Consider the following 27516-nt stretch of genomic DNA (forward strand, 5'->3'; position numbering starts at 1 on the left):
CACAGGGAGTCCAAGGGTGGGCCAGTGCCCCAGAGTGCCCCAGTGTAGTGCCACCACTGAGTATAGTATAAGCTACATCTCTTCACTTCACTATATGTGGGAGTCAAAAGTCACTGTATAAAATGTCCCTCATTCCACAGCCCCAGGGGAAAATTGCTGAAAATAATGAGTGCATTATGTATTATCTGTCGCCAGATCTTTAATTTTCTTTTGAACAATTACACTCGAGCAAAAATAAAAGTCCTGTGACTTAAACCAGTGGCACAAAGTAAGCGGCATCTTCCTGTTCTGTGGTTTCAGCACGATAAAGTCACCTAATCTGTATTTCACCTCCAGCTTTCATCTGATCTGCACACAGGAGCTCTCATTCGGATGTGTGAAGGCGGAGGATCAATTTCTACTCACTGAAGGTTTTTTTTTCCTTTCTGCTACTTAAGTGAAAGTGTGATTTGTCAGATATTCCTGTGACTTGCTGTATTTAAAATGAACCTGAGGCTAATCTAAGGGTGAAAACAGATACTAACCTAAGAAAAGGGATGCACCAGAGTCTACCCATGCCCTCCTTGCCTCCACTGCCACTGCCCAGGATCATCCTAAAGACTTCGTCCCTCTTTATGCACAAGTGCAGCCACGATGAAGCCACATGACCACGAGCATCTACGCCTTACTGTGCAAGCCCGTGTTAGATTTGCAGGATCCAGAGGCTTTCCTCTTCTTAGGCTAGTATCTGTTTTTTATCCTAAGGGCCCTTTTACACTTATTCAGTTGCTCTCATTTATAACTGAAAGAAAACTGATTTTCACAGTTATGTCCATGTTTTCCTATGGTTCTGTTCCCACTATAAGCGTTTTAACTGAAAGCATTTTTAACAATGCACTCCTATGGAAAAAAAAGCGTACCAACACGTACTAATACATACCAACGCATTAAGTGCAAAAGGACCCTTAGCTTTGCCTCGGGTACACTTTAAAGTAGAACTTCAACTAATTTTGCTGTTGTTTGGGATAGAGTAGAAGGAAGATTGAACCTCTGTTATGTTTAAAATATTGTCTACTCCAATATCGGGGTGACAATTAGTGTTAGGGGTAGGAATGAGTAAAATCAGCGAATTTGTCTTCCAATTTTCACAGAACTCGACAATATTCCACAGAATTGAGACATTTGTAACTGCTTTGCTGCCAATAGGACTCACAGCATGTCTCAGACCAGTAATCAATAGCAGGGTGGATTTTATTACATACATGTCCTTAAATGCCAGTTTAAATAAGTGGTCTTTCTATTTGTATTTAAACACCTCCAGGGAAGGAGCTGTCTTGACCAAGTGTGGTTGGGAGTTCCAAAGAAAATAGGAAGCATGACAGAAGCCTTTGGTTTTAAAGGTTTTTGGTATTGATTTTGTGGGTGATCAGGTTATTAGATCCTGTGGATCAGAGTTTGTGAGAGGTGTAATGCATTTGTAAGCAGTGCTGCTCGGATACCCCTTTTCAAAATCCAGATATCCGATCCAGGTCGGATATCCTAGTTCAAAATTTTCCAATCCGGATCCGAATCGGATATTCGACCCTAGTATCCGGGGTATCTGGCCGGATTCGGATATCTGAATAGAAAAACTGGAAGTGGCCTTTAAATTGCTTTAGACATTTTTTTTAGGGTAAATGAGGCATGTAGCATCATTATTTTATAAAGGGGAACACTAATTGATGATGTGGGGACTTTAAATCCCCCCCCCAAAAAAATGGCTGTCAATTAACATCATGCCTAGGTTCCAGACAGCAGTTGTGCAGCCCACATTGTGTCCAAAGTCCAACCGGACAACTGGGACATGGCAATTTTCAGCCCAGACACCTCCCAAACATTATGCAGCAATTGTGTTTTGGGTTAAATATAGGTGGTATCAGCACAGCAGCAGTGGCCTGTGGCACCCTGGCGGTGGGAGCAGCAAAGGCAGCTGGAGAAGGGCAATGCAGCAGCAGCCGCAGAAGGTGTAACGTCTGCCAGGAGCATGCCAGACTAGGCACTTGGCACATGGCACTTGGCATTTGGCACTTGGCACATGGCACTTGGCACTTTGTATTCGGCACATGGCACTTTGCATTTGGCACTTTGCACATGCCACCTGCCACGTGCAAAGTGCAACGTCACGTGCAAAGTGCAAAGTGCCATGTGCAAAGTGCAAAGTCACGTGCAAAGTGCAAAGTGCCACGTGCAAAGTAGCATGTGGCACTTTGCACTTTGCACGTGGCACTTTGCACCTTGCGCATGATGTGGCACTTTGCATGTGGCACTTTGCACGTGACGTGGCACTATGCACTTTGCAAGTGGCACTTTGTTCTTTGCACTTTGCACGTGACTTTGCATTTTGCACATGGCACTTTGCACTTTGCACATGGCACTTGGCACTTTGCATTTGGCACTTTGCACATGCCACCTGCCATGTGCAAAGTGCCACGTGCAAAGTGCAAAGTGCCACGTGCAAAGTACAAAGTGCAAAGTCACGTGCAAAGTGCACCGTGCTTGGTACAAAGTGCCATGTCACGTGCAAAGTGCCATGTGCAAAGTGAAAAGTCACGTGCAAAGTGCAAAGTGCGATGTGCAAAGTAGCACGTGGCACTTTGCATGTGGCACTTTGCACGTGACGTGGCACCTTGTACTTTGCACGTGACGTGGCACTATGCACTTTGCAAGTGGCACTTTGTTCTTTGCACTTTGCACGTGGCACTTTGCACGTGACTTTGCATTTTGCACGTGGCACTTTGTACTTTGCACGTGACGTGGCACTATGCACTTTGCAAGTGGCACTTTGTTCTTTGCACTTTGAACGTGGCACTTTGCACGTGACTTTGCATTTTGCACGTGGCACTTTGCACGTGACGTGGCACTTTGCACTTTGCACATGGCACTTTGGACGTGACTTTGCACTTTGCACGTGGCACTTTGCACTTTGCACATGATGTGGCACTTTGCACTTTTCATGTGGCACTTTGCACTTTGCACATGGCACTTTGCACGTGACTTTGCACTTTGCAGGTGGCACTTTGCACGTGACTTTGCACTTTACACTTTGCACGTGGCACTTTGCACGTGACGTGGCACTTTGCACGTGACGTGGCACTTTGCACGTGACGTGGCACTTTGCACTTTGTATATGGCACTTTGCACTTTGCACGTGTTTGCACGTGGCACTTTGCACGTGTTTGCACGTGGCACTTTGCATGTGTTTGCACGTGGCACTTTGCGCGTGTTTGCAAGTGGCACTTTGCACGTGTTTGCACGTAGCACTCTGCACTTGGCAGTTTGCACGTGGCACTTTGCACTTTGCACGTGTTTGCATGTGGCACGTGGCACTTTGCACTCGGCAAGTGCCACATGCCGAGTGACAGTCAGACAGCAGAGGAGAGGACACTAACTGTCACACTGGCACTGCTCAGCAGCACAGCAGTTCTGTAGTAAGCTTACACAGTAGTACTACTACTCTAACAAACTACTAGCACTGACTGCAGTACTACAGTACTAACTAGTAGTAACTACGCAATTACACAATAATGCTATTCACTAATCCCTAACCTAACCTAAACTATAACTAGCTAAGGCTAATAGATGGCCAGCAGGCAGCAGCTGGCCTGGTCTGTGCACAGCACACACACAGACACATAGCAGCTGCAGCAGCACTGGAGCTCACACTCTGACTGTCTATCACACAATGAAATTAAGCTAATTAACGATTTAAGTATAGTGTAGTGATAATGAAGGGGTTAATCACTGAACAGCTTTAGGTTTATAACTGTGTACAGGCAGCCCTTGCTACTAGGCCATCAGCACTGGAGCATGTCTCTCAGTGAGCATTCAGCAAGCTAGGACGATCTGTCTCATCATGGCATCCCCCATTATTATACAAGGGGGCTGGCCAGTGTTCCTTTCTGTGATTGGGTGTCAGGGTTTAGGCTGGTTGCCCTCTGATTGGCTCAATGAGGTCAGGTGGGGCTGGCTAAGGTTCCCTTCTGTGATTGGTTGCTAGGGCTTCTGCTGGGAGCCCTCTGATTGGCTCCAGGACGTCATCTCCTTAGTTACAGTATTTCGGATCTGTATATCTGCCTAATATCCGCGGATATCCGGGTTATGTGCCCAACTATCCACAGATAGCTATCCAGATTTGGGCCCAACTATCTGGAATCCGAATCCGGTCGGATAGCTGAAAAAAGGTCAGATATCCGGGTTAACCGGATATCCGGAATCCGGATGAGCAGCCCTGTTTGTAAGGAATCCTTGTTATCCAGGCCATAAATTGTGTCATGATTTGAATGTTAGCAGACCAGTCTTAAAGGATACCAGAGCCAAAAGGTTTGGCGAAACGGGAGAAGCAGGAATGTATTGGGAGCTGTCCTGATGGCCACCGCCACCCCCATTCTTCTCTATCCCCCTCCTTATATACTTAAATCCCTTCCGGCAGCCTGGTAGCATCATCCTGTACTAACTGCAAGCAGTGCAGGATGTTATTTGGAAGACCCGTGTGTATAGGATATTGCAATAGCCCAGCCATGATATGATAAAGCATGAACTAGAGCAGGCCTGGGCAAAGTTTAAGAGGCCGGGGCCACTGGCCGCGGATCTTGGGCCTATGCCTTTTAACCTCTCTCCCTGCCCCTCCCTGCAGACTTGCAAGCGGGGGATAAGAAGAGGGTTAACTCACCTAATCAATGCTTCCAACGTTGGGTCTCCATGAGAACAGGGGCGCCATGTGCCCCCCGTCCCGTCAGGGAGTCAGCGCTGGCATATCCTGACGGTGTGTCAGAGGATGCCGCTGTGGGAGGACTGTATTCACAGTCTATGCGGGCCGGATAGCCAAGGGGGGCCCAGTCTCAGTGGCCAGTGATAAGGGGTTTACTGCAGCTCTCTAGAGTTAGCTCCCAGTGTCAGGCTATAATATTGGATTACTTTTTGCGAATTTTGTGGATTCTGAATTTTCATTGCAAAATCACAATATGTAAGTAATTGTGAACAAACCTTAAGATCAATTATGGATAGTACAAAATTGTGAAAATATGATCACAATTGTGGAATGATTGTGGAACTTTCTCCGTGATCAGCGCACAACGCGTGCGCTGATACGGCGGAAATCCTCCACAAGCGTATAATTGCAGGAACCCAGCAAAAGGTGCTACGCACCCGTTGAGGGAAATTCCTCTCGGCAGATGGCGCTGAGGAGTGCAGAGGAACCAATCCTCTGTACCTCCACAAATGCCAGACAGGAATTGTACGAAGCGCAGAACGCAATCGCAAGAGAAGCGATTGCGAATGAGAATGAGCAAAGGGACAGGTTGTATGTGTGTGCGCCAATCTAGTCGCCACCCCGCGACAGCGCACACACAACAGCAGATACGAAACAGAAACGCAACCGCAAGAAAGGCGATTGCCAAAAGTGACACAAGGCAGATCAGAACAGAATACGAGGATAGCAAAGGCACAGCAAATCATACAATGAGGAGATACGGAAAATAACAAATGCTAACTGAACGCGAACACCGCACTCATTTGCAACAGTGCACGCGTTCATGCACGGTCTCCACGTGATAAGCACAATAGAGACAAGCACGCCTAACTAACCATCGACAGACAAACATGTAACAGAGGACGCGAGCGCTTGCTTAACGGTTACCTCACCGAGCCTCCAGCAAGCGTTCGTAGCAGACAAGACAGACACACGAAAACAGGGACAAGCGAGAGATAGGATCCACAGCACTAGCGAAAGTGGCTAGCGTGATCCAGGAAGACAGAACAGAAGGATCCACGGTACTAGCTCAGGATGCTAGTGCGATCCAGGTACAGAGTAGCAGAACAGAAGGATCCAGGTACAGAGTAGCAGAACAGAAGGATCCACAGCACTAGTGCAAGATGCTAGTGCGATCCAGGGAGACAGAACAGTAGGATCCACAGCACTAGCGAAAAGAGGCTAGCGCGATCCAAGGAGACAGATCAGAAGAGATAGCTGGTAGCAACCGCTGCACCAGCTATACTCCAAGAACAGAGATCAGAACGATTTCCTGTCGACCACCGCTGGGACAGGACAATCGCAACAGAACAAACAAAACAGATAAGCAATCCTAACTGCACTAAGGAAACCTGCCTAGTGCAGTTTCCAGGAATTACTCTAAGCTGATCTTCAAACAGAGAGTAAGGCTGACACTCCTCCGGGAGTGTTTCACAGGAAGGAATCCTTATGACCAGCCAAGCATTGTGGGAAACACATAGTACTTATAGTACACACCTCCAATGAATGTGGCCAGGCAATTTGCATGACAACGTATGCAAATTCCTCAGCAAGCACAAGCTGCAAAACTGACAGAAGCTCTCCTTTCCAGAGTCCTGCAGCATGCAAACCTAAACAATGGTCAAAAGGCTGCCTGCCTGCGCGGGCAGCCAAGCGGATTCTCACAAATTGGTTATAAGTTCCCAATTTTCATGTCTTCTCTTAGAATTTATCGCTTTCGTGTATCTCAAGCATGTTTAGTAGGCATTTTAGCTATTTATGCAAAAGAATATTCTTGCTTTACATAAATTAAATGTCTCATGACTTTCAGAATTCCAACTTTCAACTAAAAATTGTGCAATTCCAATTCAAAAATCAGAATTTGTCCCGGCGTACTACCTCGAGACGTAACGGGAATTCTCAGCAGTCATCTAGATTTTCAGATCCTGGCTGAACTGTCACTTTTTTGTCTTTTCTGGCGAAATCTCACCTCCATGTTCAGGAATGGAGTGACAGTGTTTCAGTTACTTGATTACATGAATGCCTTGGTTCTACTACTTGTAAAAGCATTTAACAGTTTTCATCTGACCAAGGCGAACTGTGTTATATTTAGGTTTTATCATCCCTAGGTTTGGTCCTCTACTGCTAAGCAAAACTGTTCGGGTTCACTGTTATTATGTTTATGTTCTTTACCCCCTTCTGCAGTGGGCGATAGTAGTTTATAGTCTAACACTTTAAGCAAACTATGCGGTTGGAGGGGACCATTGTTCCCCCCGCCATTTTAATGGTGTTGTTCCCAGATTTTACTGGGAACGCTATTGGCTCCTCCCGTGCTCCCAGAATACGGGATCAGCCAAATTTGATGCACGTTTTGCTTCCCTCTGTTTGGCCTCCTTCCAAAGGGACGCGCCTTTTTGTCTCTGCTTCTGTCAATGTCTTTTTTTTCTCCCTGCTCTCTCTATGTCTTTCCCTTTTCTCTCTCACTCTCTCATGCTTCTTCCCCGGAATCCCAGATCTCATTCTAGTGCCTGTTGCTGAAGTTCACTATGATTCTCTCAATGGCTGCTATTTCTACACATGATGGTTGAACCATCATTTCCTATAACGTCCAGGGTTTCAATGTGGCACAAAAAAGATCTAAAGCATTTCGCTACTACAAATCATGTAAAGCTGACATAGTCTGTCTCCAGGAGACAAGATTTTCGGTCTCCTCTCACCCCTCCTATTTAAAACACCATTACCCAATGGCTTTTCATTCGGCGGCTCGGGAGAAAGTGAGGGGGGTCACGATTGCCTTTCGTAGAGGCCTACCCTTTAAATGCCTGACCCAAATTCTGGACCCAACAGGTAGATATGTGCTGCTAGTGGGACTTCTACATGACGTAAAAGTAACACTGGTCTCCTACTACGCACCAAATACTTTCCAAGAAAGATTTTTATCACACTTGCTGCAAGTAATCAATAGCCACCAGGAGGGCATGTTAATATTATGTGGAGATACTAACTCAGTGCTTAATGAAAGCCTGGACAGATCTCGCCCTCTGGCCCAATCCTCCCAGTCTCAACCTCCAGGCATCCCACGTCCTAATGCAGTCCAGGCTCTTTTCCGAGCCCAAAACCTCATTGATGTGTGGCGTGAACTAAATCCAACCATACGGGACTTCACGTTCTATTCCAATCCCCATGGCAGTTTCTGCCGTATCGACCACCTATTTCTTCATCAACACTCGATTCCAGTTGTCTCAAAGGCTAAGATCCTGGCGGTTCCCTGGTCAGATCACAGCCCCCTTTCAGTACATCTGACCTCTCTAATCCCTAGGAAAAATAGCTTTAAATGGCGCATGAACGACTCCCTCCTGTCAGATCAGTCTGCCTTAGAAAAAATTCATGAATATATATTGGAATACATTGAACTAAATGGTGAGTCTGTTACATCTCCAATAACCCTGTGGGAGGCAATGAAAGCTACCATCAGAGGACGCATAATAGGCCTGGCCTCATATAAGAAAAAGCAAAAGCAAAAAGATGTAGCAGACCTAACCATTAAACTAGATCTGGCAGAAGCTGAATGGAAGGCAAACCCCTCTGCAACCCTTAAACGGGCTAGAGACACAATCCGCACTCAGCTTGACCTAAAACTCTCAGATCAAGCCGAAAAACAGCTGCGCTGGCAGAGAAATAAATATTATAGATGGAACAACAAGCCACATACGTTATTGGCAAATAAACTTAAACACAGGATTTACAAACCCCCTACATTGTCAGTCAGACTTTCCCAGGGTAGGGTCTCTTCAGACCCCGCTAAGATCGTATCTAGCCTCCATGACTTTCTGGTTAAACTATACAGCCAACCCCAAATGAATAATACTCCAGAAATAGAAGATTTTCTGAATTCTATCTCCCTCCCACAGACTTCCCCAGAAATGGTTTCTACTCTGAGCAGAGATATTACTCTAGAGGAAGTGCTTCTTGCAATCAAAACTTTAAAAACTTCTAAAACTCCGGGGCCGGTCTTTTTTATAAAAAATATGCAGCTGTTTTGTCCCCTCTTTTGGTGTCCCTCTTTAACGCCTACAGACGGGGCAACACACCTCATATTAGCTCTCTTCAGGCAGACATTGCCATGCTCCCCAAGTCAGATCTTGAACCGTTAGACCCATGTCAATTCCGACCAATTTCCCTATTAAATATAGACAATAAACTCCTGACTAAAATATTAACCACAAGACTAAATGGCTTCTTGGCTGACATAATACATAAAGAACAAGTGGGCTTTGTCCCAGGTCGGCAAGCCTCAGACGCAACCTTAAGAGCAATCCAAATTATAGATCTGTTAAATAAAAGGAAAATTCCGGGCCTATGCCTGTCATTAGATATATATAAGGCCTTTGACACGGTGTCCTGGGACTACTTATTTCAGGTCTTAGCCAGATGGGGGCTAGGAGAGTCTTTCATAACTTGGATCAAGGTACTTTATTCCAAACCAACAGCTAGTGTCCATTACGCAGGCTACTCGTCCCCTTTATTTCAAATCAATAGGGGCACACGTCAGGGGTGCCCCCTTTCCCCAATATTATTTATACTGGCCATGGAACCGCTAGCGTCAGCCATCAGACAGGAAAACAGAATATGTGGAGTAGAGCTGGCTGGAATACAACATAAATTAAACCTATTCGCTGATGACTTATTACTTTTTCTCACTCAACCTGAATCCTCTATCCCACAGTTATTTGCCTTGCTGTCTAAATTCTCTCGAATATCTGGTCTTCAAATCAATACCAACAAATCAAAAGCCCTCAATATTAACCTGCCTCGACAGACCTGTCAGACTATTCAGGCTCCATACCCCTTTTCTTGGTCTGAGACCTCTCTAGAGTATCTGGGTATTAATTTAACCCCCTCTTATCAAACCCTCTTTCGATATAACTATTATGCATTAAACAAATTGATCACCCAGACTCTATCTCAATGGTCAACATACAATCTATCGTGGCTAGGTCGCATAAACTCGATCAAAATGACACTTCTACCTAAAGTACTTTATCACTTTAGAATGTTACCAGTCTATATCCCCCCTCACTTTCTCAGGATGTTGCAGAATAAATTTTTAAAACATATATGGAAAGACACGCGCCCCCGGGTTCCAAGAGTGACAATGTATGCTCATAAACGAAACGGGGGCCTGGGAGTCCCAAATTTAACAAACTATTATCAAGCTGCCCAATTAGTCCACCTTATAGATTTATACAAGGGCTCTAAGATGCCCCTCTGGTCTCTGTTTGATATTCCAGAAGCTTCTCCTCAATCGGTTCAGACTCCCATTTGGATTCCAAAAGCCCTTCGCCCTCTGAGGTTGAGTGTAGTCATGAAACACTATTTACGTATATGGGATTCTATTCGTTATTCTAAGAATTTATTATCCCCTACACTACCCCTGCTATCTTTCATAAACAATCCAATGTTTAAACCCGGCTATGATAACCCACATAGCTTCAAATGGTGGAGAGAGAAAGGTATCGAACAGATCAAGTTCCTGTTGGGAAGCTCAGGCATCCTATCCTGGAATGACCTAAATGATAAATACCAAATTCCACAAGCCGAGAAATTTTGCTATTTTCAACTTAGGCATTGGCTGCGCTCCTTTTTCCCAGCGCAAGTTCAATTTCCAATAACTCTTACACGATTTGAACACTTCTGTTCTACTGAACCTTTCGCTAGAGGTATAATCTCTGTTTTTTATAGACATTTAAACGAACCACCCTCCTCTTTCCACCATGGGTATAGGTCTAGATGGGAGTCTGACCTGAAAAGTAGCAAAACACAGGAGGAATGGGAGGAGACCTGGGGAGTTATACCTAAACTTTCCTTTAATCTGGCGGTGACTGAGTCGGCCTACAAAGTACTAATGAGGTGGTACTGGGTTCCAGCCAGACTATCTCACCTATCAGAAACAAATTCTGGCCAATGCTTCCGTGGCTGTAATACTAAAGGCGATATGCTCCACACTTTTTGGACATGCGCTATGCTGTCCAGATTCTGGGGCAGAATATTTAGGATGATTCAGACGCTGACAGGCAAGAGGGTAATGAAGGACCCCTGGTCAGCTTTACTACATTTTAAAATAGACTCTCTCACGAAACATCAAAACTCCCTTATCCATTATATCTTTGTGGCAGCGAATCAAACAATAGCTAAAGCCTGGAGAACGCAATTTGTCTCCTTTGAGGAGGTAAAACAGAGGGTCTCGTCCTTCATGATACAAGAGCAAATGGCAAGTGTACTGGAAGACAGAAATATTAAGTTCCACAAAATTTGGGACCCTTGGATCTCATTTATAGGCTCAGCTGGAAAACATGGCTCTAGACACCTGTACATTTTTAGTTTCAGTGAAGGTATTCCGGGGATACTTACCTTGCTACTCCTTTCCTGTTCTTTTCTTTCTTTTCTTTCTATTCTTCTATTCTTCTATTTCTCCCCTTTTCTATACACTTCTTCTCAGTGGCGTAGCTAAGGAGCTGTGGGCCCCGATGCAAGTTTTACAATGGGGCCCCCCAAGAACTCTATACATAGCAATTGATACGGTGCACCAAAACCTGCCAATGGCAACTACAGAGTCAGAGGTGCAAGGAAGGGATGGGAAACAGTTTGTTAATGATTACCACTATTCAAAGTATCTATAGAAGTGATTATTATGAGCACAGGACCAATAGAGAGCTAATACTGTAGTTGAGGGAGGGCCCTTCGGGGCCCCTCTGGCCCAAGGGCCCCGATGCGGTCGCTACCGCTGCACCCCCTATTGCTACGCCCCTGCTTCTTCTTGTGAAATGCTTTTCTAGTAACAACTCCTAGTGAGTTGTTAGGCTGTTTTTCTTGGACTCCCTTTAAAGGCCTCGGTCTTTAAGAACAAAGAGGGGACGTATAATGACCACTTTTAAACGGAGCTTGTCAGGCGCTATTACTTTATCTTGGTGTGAACTGCCTTTGGCTAAGTATCACCAGGCTCTGAAAATCTTTATGGAAATGTTTAACCCCCCCACCATTGATATTCATACATACTGTGTACAGTCCTTTAAAATTGTTTTGAAAACTAATAACAATTTGAAACAGAATAAATCAGAATTTGTGTTTTTGAAAAATCTGTGCACTCATCCCTAATGAGGTCTGTTTCTCATCTGTGATGTTTCTTGAAACCAGATTGGAGAGGGTCAGATGTACTGTTTCCTGAGAACGTGACTTCAAATTCTAAAGAGATTCAGAGAATACTGCAGCCAAAGAGATGAGCAGGACTGCCAAGCAACTGGTGTTGTGTAAAAGAAAATAAATGTGGCCACCTCCATATACCTCTCACTTCAGGTTTCTGTCTGCCCATGTTTCATTTGGCACACCCCTCCTGCAGTTCTATAAACATGCTTCAAGAGCACAGTGAAGTAAGGACATGACAGAGCCTCACAGCACATTACACTATTTCGATCCTCCGTCCAAGTCTGGTTAACCAGTAACCACTATTGGGCTTTTTGATGTCATACGTACTGATAGCATGTCATCAGATACCATTCCATCTATGGTTTGTTGGTGGTATTTACTAGTGGCCTGTGGTTGCGATGGTTGCTGTTGTCAGTTGTTGATTGACAAAACTTCAGCAGTTTGAGCCTGAAGAAAGGCAAGTGCTACTTGTGCAGCTAGGAGCTGGAAAAAGTGATGCATGGTTGCATATTGATGGCATATTTTTTCTTCTCTTAAATTGGGGAAGGTGGCAAGTTCAAGGCCAGTGTTACCATAGGGGCAACCTGGGCAATTGTCACAGGGCCGTAAACCATCTGCAGAGTCCCCTGAAGTCACCCCCAACTTAACTATGCTCCCTGGTGCCAAAACAGAACAAATAGCATCTTACCTATCCCAGCAGGTCCACCCCTGTGGCTTGGTGCACTCCTATCCTCTACTATGTAACCTTGTGCATGTTATTACGTATTACCATGCCATGGGTCAGGGAGGAGAAGTGCAACTGTGAAGATGAAGCTGGGAGTGAAGGGATCCATGAACTGACAGAGGAGTACGTCCGTATGGACCAGTAAGACACTTTCAGGAAATTGTACATAAGCACTCACAGACCAATAATATGTTACTAAGACCACTAAGAAAGTGTCTATGTTGTATAAAACAAGAACAGAACAAACACCAATCCAAATGAGTGGAGCGATCCCCCGCTATTGTGAATTAGCTCTAATGACAAACAATGTAATAAATGGGTAAGTACTCAAGTCCAGTGTTGCGGCTTAGAACTTCCAAGCTTGGCAAGTGCCACGTGACAAGTGCCAGGAGACACGTGGCAAGTGCCACGTGACAGGTGCTGAGTGACAGTCAGACAGCAGAGGAGTAGACACTAGTGCACACTAACTGTCACACTGGCACTGCTCCCAGCACAGCAGTTCTGTAGAAAGCTAACACAGTAGTACTACTACTCTAACAACTACTAGCACTGACTGCAGTACTACAGTACTAACTACACAATAACACAGTAATCCTATGCCCTAATCCCTAACCTAACCTATACCTAAGGCTAATAGCTGGCCAGCAGGCAGCAGATGGCCTGGTCTGTGCACAGCACACACAGACACATAGCAGCTGCCTGCAGCACACACTCTGACTGTCACCCAAATGACATCAAGCTAATTAATGATTTAACAATAGTGCAGTGATAGTGAAGAGGTTAATCACTGAACAGCTTTCGGTTTATCACTGCTAGGCCAGCAGCACTGGAGCACACACTCTGACTGTCATACGACATCAATCAAGCTAATTAACGATTTAACAATAGTGTAGTGATAGTATAGAAGGGGTTAATCACTGAACAGCTTTAGGTTTATAACTGTGTACAGCCCTTGCTAGGCCACAAGCACTGGAGCATGTCTTTCAGTGAGCATTCAGCAAGCTAAGACGATATGTCGCATCCTGACAGCCCTCCTTATTATACAGGGGGCTGGCCAGTGTTCCTTTCTGTGATTGGGTGCCAGGGCTTAGGCTGGGAGCCCTCTGATTGGCTCAATGAGGTCAGGTGGGGCTGGCCAGGGTTCCCCTCTGTGATTGGTTGCCAGGGCTTCTGCTGGGAGCCCTCTGATTGGCTCCAGGACGTCATCTCCTTAGTTACAGTATTTTGGATCCGGATATCCACGTTATGCGGCCAAATATCCGCAGATAGCTAGCCGGATTTAAAAAAAATTCCGGAATCTGAATCGGATAGCGTAAAAAAGTTCGGATATCCGGGTTACCCGGATATCCGGAATCCTGATGAGCATCCCTGGTTAGCAGAGGGTTCAGGTGATAGCTGACAGGGCACAATGAGTGATAGTAGAATATTGATTAGATTACTGATATTCTACTATTGTGGATAGTAGAATATTGGTAAAATTACTGATATTCTAATACCATTATGCTGTGCCTATTACTGTTATTTTTGCACCCATGTTCCTTGCAGCACTATTATAGATATGCCCTTACTATGCTTAAACTAACTCTCCGCTATCTATGCATAACCCTAGCCACCCCACACAGACTCCTAACACTAATCTTCCCCCATCTATACTTATCTATACCTAATACTAATTGACACCGGAATAGGCGCCCATGTAAAACAATGCTATTAGCAGCTATAACAGTAAATTTGGGCACTGGAATTGCCTGATAAATGAACAGGCACTGGGACCACCCACTATAGAAACTGTAGCTATATATAACAGGTGCCTGCTATTTTTATATTTATGTAGTTGTGGGTTAGATTCCCCCAATTCCTCTATCCAATGGTAGGGGATCCAGAACATATGGAATGAAGGAAACCATGAGCCTAATGGTGCAGTATTGTTAGGTCAATAAAAGGGGTGACAGAATGTGGGTATAGAATACTCACAAGGGTGGGTTGCACCTGTGGTGATATAACTTTATACCTCGGTATACCGGATCCTCCTAGGTCCGGATGGTCACTCTCCACCTGTGTTCTTTCCTAGTTGTAGAAGCCTACGATTAGTGCAGATTCACACTTCCAAAGAGGTGTCCGGGACAAAGGAGTGTGTTAGGTGTGGGGGAGATGCCAAAGGATGTGGTTGAAGTGCGATTGTTACACCAAAAATCATGTGAAAAGAGGTATCTCTGATGATGACTCAAGACAAAATTTTGAAAAAGGAATCTTTAATGCTCATAACATACGTTGTTGACAACGTGTTTCACGGGTTTACTGGCCCGCTTCCTCAGGTCAATACAACAAAAACACCTAAAATAAAATATATACAGTTGCTAAGTTCACGTTCATTACATCATATATTTTTACCACACAGTAATACAATAAGATTCCTTTTCATAACTTCAAACCGATAACAAGGCAATATCAATAGTTATATAAATGTATCCAATATTTCAAAAAAGAACATGTTATATTATGGTCAGCGGAGCATAATTCACCATGATAACACATTTTAGATCGTTAAAATCTAGAGATGGCCCGAACCTCCGATTTTAGGTTCGGGAACCACGAATGCGAACTTCTTCAAAAGTACAGGTTCGCGCGAACTGCAATAGACTTCAATGGGTAGGCGAACTTTGAAAACTACAAACAATTATGCTGGCCACAAAAGCGATGGAAAAGATGTTTCAAGGGGTCTAATACCTGGAGGGGGGCATGGCAGAGTGGCATAGACGCCAAAAAGTCAGGATTTGATGCACAGCAGCGTTTTAAGGCCAGAAATCACATTGCATGCTAAATTGGAGGCCTAAAGTGCTTTAAAACATCTTGCATGTGTCTACATCAATCAGGTAGTGTAATTAGTGTACTGCTTAACACTGACAGACCAAACTCACTGTGTAACGCACCGCAAACAGCTGTTTGTATAGTGACGGCCGGGCTGGACTGGTGCACGCCATGGCAAGAGTGCAGGCGATAACGGTTTTCAAGCCCATATGGTCGCCGGGCTGAGGTAGCTCAATGGTAGAACAACAGTGACTGCCCAGCTGATCGAATTTGGTCTGTCCACAATGAAGAAACGACCTTATTATCTTGGGTGTGGCCCTACCCCCCCCCACCCCACCCCACAAACATGAATCAATTTTATTTGAATTCCACATGATTCCAAACATTTTTTACAAATCAATAACTGCAAAGTGGTGTGTGCGTAATTATTCAGCTACCTTTGGTCTAAATGAAGTCAGTTGCCAATAGACATTGCCTGATGAGTGCTAATAACTAAATAGAGTGCACCTGTGTGTAATCTAATGTCAGTACAAATACAGCTGCTCTGTGATGACCTCAGAGGTTGTCTAAGAGAATATTGGGAGCAACAACACCATGAAGTCCAAAGACCACACCAGACAGGTCAGGGATAAAGTTATTGAGAAATTTAAAGCTGGCTTAGGCTACAAAAAGATTTCCAAAGCCTTGAACATCCCACAGAGCACTGTTCAAGCGATCATTCAGAAATGGAAGGAGTATGGCACAACTGTAAACCTACCAAGACAAGTCCGCCCACCTAAACTCACAGGCCGAACAAGGAGAGCGCTGATCAGAAATGCAGTCAAGAGGCCAATGGTGACTCTGGACGAGCTGCAGAGATCTCCAGCTCAGGTGGGGGAATCTGTCCATAGGACAACTATTAATCATGCACTGCACAAAATTGGCCTTTATGGCAAGAAGAAAGCCATTGTTAACATAAAAGCATAAGAAGTCCCGTTTGCAGTTTGCCACAAGCCATGTGGGGGACACAGCAAACATGTGGAAGAAGGTGCTCTGGTCAGATGAGACCAAAACTGAACTTTTTGGTCAAAATGCAAAACGCTATGTGTGGCGGAAAACTAACACTGCACATCACTCTGAATACACCATCCTCACTGTCAAATATGTTGGTGGCAGCATCATGCTCTGGGGGTGCTTCTCTTCAGCAGGGACAGGGAAGCTGGTCAGAGTTGATGGGAAGATGGATGGAGCCAAATACAGGGCAATCTTGAAAGAAAACCTCTTGAGTCTGCAAAAGACATGAAACTGGGGCGGAGGTTCACCTTTCAGCAGGACAACGACCCTAAACATAAAGCCAGGGCAACAATGGAATGGTTTAAAACAAAACATATCCATGTGTTAGAATGCCCAGTAAAAGTCCAGATCTAAATCCAATTGAGAATCTGTGGTAAGATCTGAAAACTGCTGTTCACAAACGCTGTCCATCTAATCTGACTGAGCTGGAGCTGTTTTGCAAGGAAGAATGGGCAAGGATTTCAGTCTTTAGATGTGCAAAGCTGGTAGAGACATACCCTAAAAGACTGGCAGCTGTAATTGCAGCAAAAGGTGGTTCTACAAAGTATTGACTCAGGGGGCTGAATAATTATGCACACCCCACTTTGCAGTTATTTAGTTGTAAAAAATGTTTGGAATGATGTATGATTTTCAATCCACTTCTCACATGTACACCACTTTGTATTGGTCTTTCACGTGGAATTCTAATAAAATTTATGCATGTTTGTGGCAGTAATATGACAAAATGTGGAAAACTTCAAGGGGGCCAAATACTTTTGCAAGCCACTGTAGCCGGCGGTAATTGCTTCATTGTGATACGAAAGCCCCTTCACCGTGGCAAGGTAACGATCACGAAGGGGTTTTGACACATGTACATGCCTTTTGTTTTGTTGTTGCAGCTGCAGTGCAGCCAGAAAAATTAGGCAGGCATGTACACACACCAGAAAAAATTGTTATTGGTTTTGTTAGCGAAAATTCAGGAATTTGCCTGGAGTCCTGGACCCTGTTGGTGGTGGCGGAGAAGGCAGTCAAGCGGCCTGCGGGCAGAGATGCTGTGTGTGTGGGGACTGACTTAGTCTTTGGGCAAGCAGTAGCCCTCCGAGATCCATGCCTCATTCATTTTAATAAAGGTGAGGTACTGAACACTTTTTTTGACCTAGGCGACTTCTCTTCTCACTGACAATGCCTCCAGCAGTGCTGAAGGTCCTTTCTGACAGGACGCTTGAGGCAGGGCAAGACAGAAGTTGGATGGCAAATTGTGACAGCTCTGGCCACAGGTCAAGCCTGCGCACCCAGTAGTCTAGGGGTTCATTGCTGCTCAGACTGTCGATGGTTCTTTCTCGGATACGGCTGGGGAATCAGGGTTCGATTCCGGTCCGGAGTGGGAGCCTGAGAAACGGCTACCACCACACATCCAAGGAAGGCAGCAGGCACGGCACGCAATTCCTGACTCGGGTAGGTAGTGACAAAAAATAAAAATACAGGATTCTTCTGAGGCCCTGTATAATGATAAGTACACTTAACGGGAATCTGTTATGGAGGGCAAGTCTGACATTCATTCAACTGTGTGGTCAATTCTCTTTGGTACTTTCTGCACCATGATGACCACGGGAAATGGCCAGGGAATCAGGGTTCGATTCCGGTCCGGAGTGGGAGCCTGAGAAACGGCTACCACCACACATCCAAATGTGCTGTATAAGTAATGTACCTGCCCTGACCGTGCTTTGCAGTCCAGGCATCTGTGGTCAGATGGACCCTTGACCCAACACTGCGTGCCAGAGATTACACCACTTGCCTTTAATGAGAATCTGTTATAGAGGGCAAGTCTGTCATCCATTCAAGTGAAAGGTATGCACTGACTCCCAGGTATAATACAATGTGCAGTAACAGATGCAGTGAAAGGTATTCAGTGACTGCTGGTATAACAATGTGCAGTCACACAGGTGCAGTGAACAGGTATGCAGTGACTGGTATATAAAACTGCGTACTGTCACGCAGGTGCAGTGAACAGGTATGCAGTGACTGTTATCAATACAATGTGCAGCTGGCACACACACAGCTGCAGTGAACAGGTATGCAGTGACTGGTATATAATATAACATTGCGTTCTGTAACATAGGTGCACTGAACAGGTATGCAGTGACTGGTATTACAAATGTGCAGCTGTCCCACACACAGGTACATGAACAGGTATGCAGTGACTGGTATCAATACAATGTGCAGCTGTCACACACACAGGTACTGTGAACAGGTATGCAGTGACTGGTATATAATATAACACTGCGTGCTGTCATGTAGGTGCACTGAACAGGTATGCATGGACTGGTATTACAAATGTGCAGCTGTCACACACACAGGTACCGTGAACAGGTATGCAGTGACTGGTATTACAAATGTGCAGCTGTCACACCCGTGCAGTGAAAAGGTAGGCACTGAATGTGCTGAGCCTGGCAGTGGCACAATAGGAATTAGCAAGAGCCAGGTGTGACTAACAGGGCTGTATATGCAAGTGACACAAAAAAAAAAAAAACAGATCACAAGAACAACATTAGCTCTCAAAAGAGCTGTCGTGGGGTGCTTTTTAGCAATAAGTATCAGCAAGGAGCAAGCTAACAAGCCTAACAAGAGCCTAACTAAGCTTTCCCTAATCTGTGCAGCAACCTCTCTCCCTTCTCTAATTACTGCAGCTACACCAAATGAGATAATGGCCGACGCAGCTGCCTTATATAGGGGGGGGGGGGCTCCAGGAGGGAGTGCAGCCTGATTGGCTACCATGTGTTTGCTGACTGTGATGTAGAGGGTCAAAGTTTAGCCTAACGATGCAGTATAGGGGACGGGTCAAACTCGCATATAGTTTGCGGTTCACCGCGACCGCGAACCATTGATGTTTGCGCGAATACATTTGCATGCGAACCATTCGGGCCATCTCTATTAAAATCTGGATCTAAAATGTTTTATTCATTACAATTTAAAAAATTTGTAGTCAAACACCTGTGCCACTCAGATTCAGCCGCTTGTGGATCAAAGTTCCGTTGTTACTCCAAGAAAATAAATGTAATAAAATGTCCAAAGCTCTATTTATAAAAAGTAATAACCACTCTTTATTGTAATATATTACATACCTTGAAACAATAGATCTCTTATGCTGGGAATACACAATGAGGGCTTTTTTTGGCAGATTTACCGTCCAATCATTTTCCGATAATTTTTCTGATCGATTTCCATTCACTTCTATGAGAAAATCGATCAGAAAAACGATCGAAATCAGATCGGACACGTCAGAAATTATCTATCGAGCCATCTATCTGCCCAAAAAACTCATGGTGCATTCCCAGCATCACCTATTGGCACCTATCCTCTGCCAAATCTAATGCCACCACTTGCATACAAACCTCACTCACACTCTCACTGCAGTGAGTAGGGGAAGTATTCCCTGGATGGGACACAGTTTAAAGGGGCACTATGGCGAAAAATTGTAAAAATGTGCAAACGTAGACAAATACCGGTAAGAAGCACGTTTTTTCCAGAGTAAAATGATCCATAAATTACTTTTCTCGTATGTTGCTGTCACTTACTATAGGTAGTAGAAATCTGACAGAAGTGACATGTTTTGGACTAGTCCATCTCTTCATAGGGGATTCTCAGCAAGGTTTTTATTCTTTATAAAGATATTCCCTAAAAAGGATTTACATGCTAGCCAGCCTTCCTGTTCGCTACACAGTTTTTTGACAGTTGGATGGAGCAACTGCCATTCACTAAGTTCTTTTGAAAAGAAATAAATCCCTGAGATTCCCCTATGAAGAAATGAACTAGTCCAAAGCCTGTCACTTCTGTCAGATTTCTACTAGCTACTGTAAGTGACAGCAACATAGGAGAAAAATAATTTATGGCTCATTTTACTCTGGAAAAAATGCACTTCTGATTTGTATATGTCTACACATATTTAACATTTTACAATTTTTTGCCATAGTGCCCCTTTAAGATAAAAAACCTCCACCTAAAAGCTGCAGCAAAAATTGTATATATATATATATATATATATATATATATATATATATATATATATATATATATATATATATATATATATAGATCTAAAATGATCCACAATTATCTTTAATTAGGTTCTTTTTATCCGGTTTTATGACTTGTAAAAAACAGATCAAGTTTTATTACATACTAGCTGATCGCCCGGCGTATGTATTTGGCTGGTGTTGGCTGCACCCACCTTTTCTAACCCTAACACAACTACTCAATGACCTAGTTTGTGAGCTTTGCGGCCTTTGGCATGAATAATTTGCATTGCAATGAAACAAATCTGATTGGCTGTTTCTGGCTTAGCTCCCTTTTCTGAATTTGAATCCCAGTCATCCAATGACCAACTGTACCAGATTTGAGGCCTGTGCCATTAACAGTGCAAGAATGGCAGATATGAAATATTCGAAAAATATATATAATACCTGCGCCTTTACATATCAATTATGCAATTTGGAGTTAATAAAATGTAAATTTATTCAAAATACACCAATAGTCTTAAAAGTTAATCTCAATAAATCCCACACATAAATTCATACCTATTCAATAAATGCACTAATCAATACTGGCCAGTATCAAAGAACTTGCTGTGCACTGCAGTGCTAAAATATGAAAAAATGACTAAAAAATGCCTAAAAAATGCCTAGAAAATGACTGAAGTCTCTTCCCTTGCTGACATACAGCTTCTTCTGAGAGTAATCAGTTTGATATTATATAGTTCGCTGACATGCAACTTCTTCTAAAAATGATCAGTTGTTCCAATGGTAGGGTTAAGGAAGATGAAAGATGAAAAAATGACTAAAAAATGCCTAGAAAATGACTAAAAAATGCCTAAAAACTGCCTAGAAAATGACTGAAGTTTCTTCCCTTGCTGACATACAGCTTCTTCTGAGAGTAATCAGTTTGGTATTATATAGTTCGCTGACATGCAACTTCTTCTAAAAATAATCAGTTGTTCCAATGGTAGGGTTAAGGCTTTTGATAGCCCACACACTCACGGTTCCGTTGCTTAGCTTGGATACTTCCTTTAGTGTTCGTCCACTCAAGTCTGTAGCAGTTTTCTAGACTGGGGAGGAGTAGGTCAGGCTGCGTTCCCAGCAACTACCGATCGTTATTACACAGGTCCCGGCCGGAGACCCGCTGCTTGAGGTTCGTGCAGCACACGGGGAGAGCTCCGATATGCGTGTTTGGAGTTGTGGGTGACGTCACCACTCTGCTTCCAATTGCCGACCGGTTTCAGTAGGCACGCCTACCTTCGTCAGGGCTTGCTCTATTGGATACTCCCCCGCTATTTCATAGCCACTGGGACATGCCTCCTCCTTCAACTCCTCACATAGGTACCGCCTTGTTTGCTAAAATGCAAACAATTCTATGTCCAAGTTTAACCCTTTCGGCGCTAGACTGTCTAGTGTGAATATCCATTGTGATTCGGCTCGGGACATTTTTTTAATATAATCTCCTCCTCGCCAGTCCTTCTCTACTTTTTGAAGCGCATAAAACTTCAAGGTATTTAGTGTACCCAAAGGGCAATCTTTAAAATGTTTGCTTAGCGGATGTTTACTTTTACCACCTTTAATGTGGCTAACGTGTTCTCCAATTCTTTCCAATAATTTCCTCTTAGTCCTCCCCACATACTGTTTTTTGCATCCACATTCTATAACGTAAATTACACCAGATGTTTCACAGTTCAAATTTCCGCTTATCTTAAACTCCTCCCCAGTAGCATTGGATGTAAAACCACTGATTGGTGCTGCTTTTCTCGTGTTCCTGCACGGAAAACAAAAGCCACATCTCTTAAATGTCCCATCCTTTTTCACCACTGTTGGTTGTATTTCAGTCACCGTTGGGGCAATCATATTCTTTAAATTAGAGGCCCTCTTAAAAATCAACTTCGGTCTCTCTGTCAGTATGCCATTTAAAGTTTTGTCCTGCTGCAATATATGCCAATGGGTTTCTATTACCTTCCTAATGTCCCTCGATTGATCACTGTACTGCAGTAAAATCCCCAATGGGGGTGTAGATTCAATTTTACTTTTTTCTTTCAATAAATCGTTTCTATTCAGAGTTCTTACATTTCTTATATCATCCTGCAGCCTTTGCTCATCATACTTCTTTTCAGCGAATCTTTGTTTCAATACATCAGCCTGTTCATCAAAAATAGATACATCAGTACAGTTCCTTCTTATTCTAGTGAACTGATTCCTCGGAACATTGCTCAACCACTTAAATAAATGGCAACTGTCTCTCAAAATATAACTATTTGTGTCAACCCTTTTAAAATAAGTCTTTGTTTTCACCTCATTACGTTCAATATAAATCTCTAGATCCAAATAGTTAACCCTCTCCTCACTATATTCACAAACAAAATTCAAATTGAAATCATTTTTCACATTTAACCATTCCACAAACACCTTCAGTTTCTCCTCCCCCCCCTTCCATACAAAAAGCGTGTCATCTATGAACCGCTTCCAAAGGACGAGGTCCGCACCGGGGCCCCCCGGCCCCCCCAAAATAGTCTCCTCCCAGTAGGCCATAAATAAGTTAGCGAACCCCGGGGCGAACCTCGTCCCCATCGCGGTCCCCACCCTCTGCAGGTAATATTTGGAATCATGCACAAAATAATTATGAGTTAGTATAAACAATATAGCTTCTTCTATGAATTCAATTTGTTCTTTTTGCATCGTTGTCATTTTTTCCAGGAAGTGTGACACTGCCATAGTTCCCAACTTATGATCAATAACTGTGTATTATGAACTTATATCGGCTACACACAGGATGTACCCTGGTTTCCATTCAATATCCCCCAAAATCCGTAAAATATGTCCGGTATCTTTGACATATGAGTCAGTCTTAATTACTACTTTCTGCAAGTATTCATCAATGTATTCTGATAAATTTGAGGTCAGTGACCCAATCCCTGAGATGATAGGTCTCCCGGGTGGGTCACTGACCCTCTTGTGTATTTTCGGCAAATGATAATATACCGGTAATCGCGGATGTTGTTGGATTAAATAATCAAATTCCTTTTCCATTAATATACCTTGTTCTTTACCTTTTCTTAATAGGGTTTCCATTTCCCCCTGGAATTTCTGACTGGGGTTATTGTTAAGAATCTCATATGTTTTTTTGTCCTGCAGTTGTCTATTCGCTTCTTTCATGTATTCAGTGGTGTCTTGAACAACAACCCCCCCCCCTTATCTGCAGGTCTTACCACTATCTTTTCCTCGGCTGTCAAATTAGAGTTCTTTTTTAATTTAATTTTCCTCATATCTCTCAAAACCATATTTTCAAAAGTGATCATAGAGTCACTCATTTCATAAGTGGGGTTAAATTTCGATCTTTCTTTCAAATTGGTGTGCATATAAACATCTCTATTTAAATTCATTATTGGTTCTTTCTTTAAAAAATATTTTTTTAGGCACAATTGTCGCATGTATATTAAAAAAATGTCCCGAGCCGAATTACAATGGATATTCACACTAGACAGTCTAGCGCCGAAAGGGTTAAACTTGGACATATAATTGTTTGCATTTTAGCAAACAAGGCAGTACCTATGTGAGGAGTTGAAGGAGGAGGCATGTCCCAGTGGCTATGAAATAGCGGGGGAGTATCCAATAGAGCAAGCCCTGACGAAGGTAGGCGTGCCTACTGAAACCGGTCGGCAATTGGAAGCAGAGTGGTGACGTCACCCACAACTCCAAACACGCATATCGGAGCTCTCCCCGTGTGCTGCACGAACCTCAAGCAGCGGGTCTCCGGCCGGGACCTGTGTAATAACGATCGGTAGTTGCTGGGAACGCAGCCTGACCTACTCCTCCCCAGTCTAGAAAACTGCTACAGACTTGAGTGGACGAACACTAAAGGAAGTATCCAAGCTAAGCAACGGAACCGTGAGTGTGTGGGCTATCAAAAGCCTTAACCCTACCATTGGAACAACTGATTATTTTTAGAAGAAGTTGCATGTCAGCGAACTATATAATACCAAACTGATTACTCTCAGAAGAAGCTGTATGTCAGCAAGGGAAGAAACTTCAGTCATTTTCTAGGCAGTTTTTAGGCATTTTTTAGTCATTTTCTAGGCATTTTTTTGTCATTTTTTCATCTTTCATCTTCCTTAACCCTACCATTGGAACAACTGATCATTTTTAGAAGAAGTTGCATGTCAGCGAACTATATAATATCAAACTGATTACTCTCAGAAGAAGCTGTATGTCAGCAAGGGAAGAGACTTCAGTCATTTTCTAGGCATTTTTTAGGCATTTTTTAGTCATTTTTTCATATTTTAGCACTGCAGTGCACAGCAAGTTCTTTGATACTGGCCAGTATTGATTAGTGCATTTATTGAATAGGTATGAATTTATGTGTGGGATTTATTGAGATTAACTTTTAAGACTATTGGTGTATTTTGAATAAATTTACATTTTATTAACTCCAAATTGCATAATTGATATGTAAAGGCGCAGGTATTATATATATTTTTCATATATTGCTCGAAGGGGATGAGAGTGTAAAACCCCAATTAATTACCTTGCTGCCAATTAAGTGGAACTGTTTCACATTGAATTACAGCGCGGCGACATAACATTTTTATTTTTATATTTAGTTTGCTCTCATACTGTTGCCAGCAGCTGGTATGATGGAGGACAATTCTAATAATATTTTTGACTATAGCTCAGACCTGTGGAAATACAGGGAAGATAGATTGAATAGGATTGAATCGTTTTTCCATTCAGGGAATGAAAGACCAATTAACAATCATGATGATGATGTAATTAAGTACAATTGCCGCAAACTTGAGAAATTACTAACCCAAGAAACTAAGAATCTTTGGGAAATTTATACACTTGATAGATACAGGGAGCAGGGGAAGTGTCCACCTGGTTTAGAAGTTTATAAAAATTTAGCTTATGATTTACACACAGAAGAAATTCAGGAAAGTTGGGACAGGATGTTTAAATCATTTTCTATGCAAGTACTGGAGTTTGTTAAAGAAGTGCGGGAGATGCAGGTTATGGCGAGAAGTGAGGAAGTTAGGAGTCTCTATGGGAAATTAGAATCGTTTGCAGATAACGAGACCTTTAAGAATTTAGATTGGAGTATACAGGGGAGGTTAATTAGAATGGAGGAAGAGATTATGCAGAGGAAATTAAAGAAATTCACAAGAGATTCAGTACATTGTGAAGATTTGCAACCATTTAGGTGCAGGGGAGGTGAGCAGGAAGTGGACAGTCAGGAAATACAAGACACTAGTGAAACACAGTTAGTGGTCTTAGATGAGTATGTAGCGACACCAGACCAGGCAGACACCAATTGGGGAGAAGAATTTGAAAACAGGGAGCACAAGCAAGGAAGATCTAGAAATTAATGGGGAGAAAGCCATTTCAGAACAGTACGAATTGGAGACCAATCAGGGGGAGGGGAGGGGGGAGGGGGTTAGAGTACAGACACCAAAGAAGGTTGTTAGAACAGTGGAGGAAAAGAAGAATAAGACGAGTAGCAAAAGGACAAAGGGTAGAATTAGCTTTGGCAGTAAAGACCATTTAGTGGATATAACGGCTATAGGGTTGGACAAACCACCAATACCTTTGGAAACCAATGTAATTGTACAGATTCCAACACACAATAAATTCCAACCCCTAACTAATACTCAGGAGGCCCCGAGGAGATCCTTAAACTTTATAGATCATAGAACAGTGCTAGACCAGAGAGGCAAAGCCCCAGAAAAAAGAAAAATGGAATTAAGATCTAACATGAAAACGCCACATCATAGTCAGAGTGGGGTGCAAAGTAATAGAATCACGAACCATTTTTTATACAGGGGAAGGGCAGAGGAGCCAAAGCTAGAGGCAGTAGGGGGAGGGGCCGTGGTAAAAAAGAAAAAATAAATGAAAAGGATGAAGTAAACATGGGACTAAAAGAAATAAGAAATGGGATATTTAATCTCAGCAATCGAAGTTTGAACAAATCGGAAGTAACACTGCTAAAGAAGGGATTGAATTTTGCCCCAACTAATAAACTGAACAAGTTTGACACTTTTGTCGGCATTAAGAAATACATGCGACAATTGTGCCTAAAAAAATATTTTTTAAAGAAAGAACCAATAATGAATTTAAATAGAGATGTTTATATGCACACCAATTTGAAAGAAAGATCGAAATTTAACCCCACTTATGAAATGAGTGACTCTATGATCACTTTTGAAAATATGGTTTTGAGAGATATGAGAAAAATTAAATTAAAAAAGAACTCTAATTTGACAGCCGAGGAAAAGAAGGCAATTAAAACTTTGAGAGAGGATCCATCCATAGTGGTAAGACCTGCAGATAAGGGGGGGGGGGGGGGGGGGTTGTTGTTCAAGACACCACTGAATACATGAAAGAAGCGAATAGACAACTGCAGGACAAAAAAACATATGAGATTCTTAACAATAACCCCAGTCAGAAATTCCAGGGGGAAATGGAAACCCTATTAAGAAAAGGTAAAGAACAAGGTATATTAATGGAAAAGGAATTTGATTATTTAATCCAACAACATCCGCGATTACCGGTATATTATCATTTGCCGAAAATACACAAGAGGGTCAGTGACCCACCCGGGAGACCTATCATCTCAGGGATTGGGTCACTGACCTCAAATTTATCAGAATACATTGATGAATACTTGCAGAAAGTAGTAATTAAGACTGACTCATATGTCAAAGATACCGGACATATTTTACGGATTTTGGGGGATATTGAATGGAAACCAGGGTACATCCTGTGTGTAGCCGATATAAGTTCATTATACACAGTTATTGATCATAAGTTGGGAACTATGGCAGTGTCACACTTCCTGGAAAAAATGACAACGATGCAAAAAGAACAAATTGAATTCATAGAAGAAGCTATATTGTTTATACTAACTCATAATTATTTTGTGCATGATTCCAAATATTACCTGCAGAGGGTGGGGACCGCGATGGGGACGAGGT

The 27516-nt window shown here is 43.1% G+C and overlaps 1 protein-coding gene across 1 annotated transcript in view; it reads left to right on the forward strand.

Annotated features, from left to right (window-relative positions):
- The first annotated feature begins 393 nt into the window (after nt 1–393).
- Nucleotides 394–27516, forward strand: part of LOC137524547 (uncharacterized) — a 155672-nt gene continuing 128549 nt past the window's right edge. Inside the window, exon 1 of the mRNA XM_068244542.1 lies at nt 394–410. The gene's annotated coding sequence lies outside the window, so the exon portion shown is untranslated. The remainder of the gene's footprint in view (nt 411–27516) is intronic.

This window comes from Hyperolius riggenbachi, chromosome 7 (assembly GCF_040937935.1).
Source record: "Hyperolius riggenbachi isolate aHypRig1 chromosome 7, aHypRig1.pri, whole genome shotgun sequence".
Taxonomy (NCBI): Eukaryota; Metazoa; Chordata; class Amphibia; order Anura; family Hyperoliidae; genus Hyperolius; species Hyperolius riggenbachi.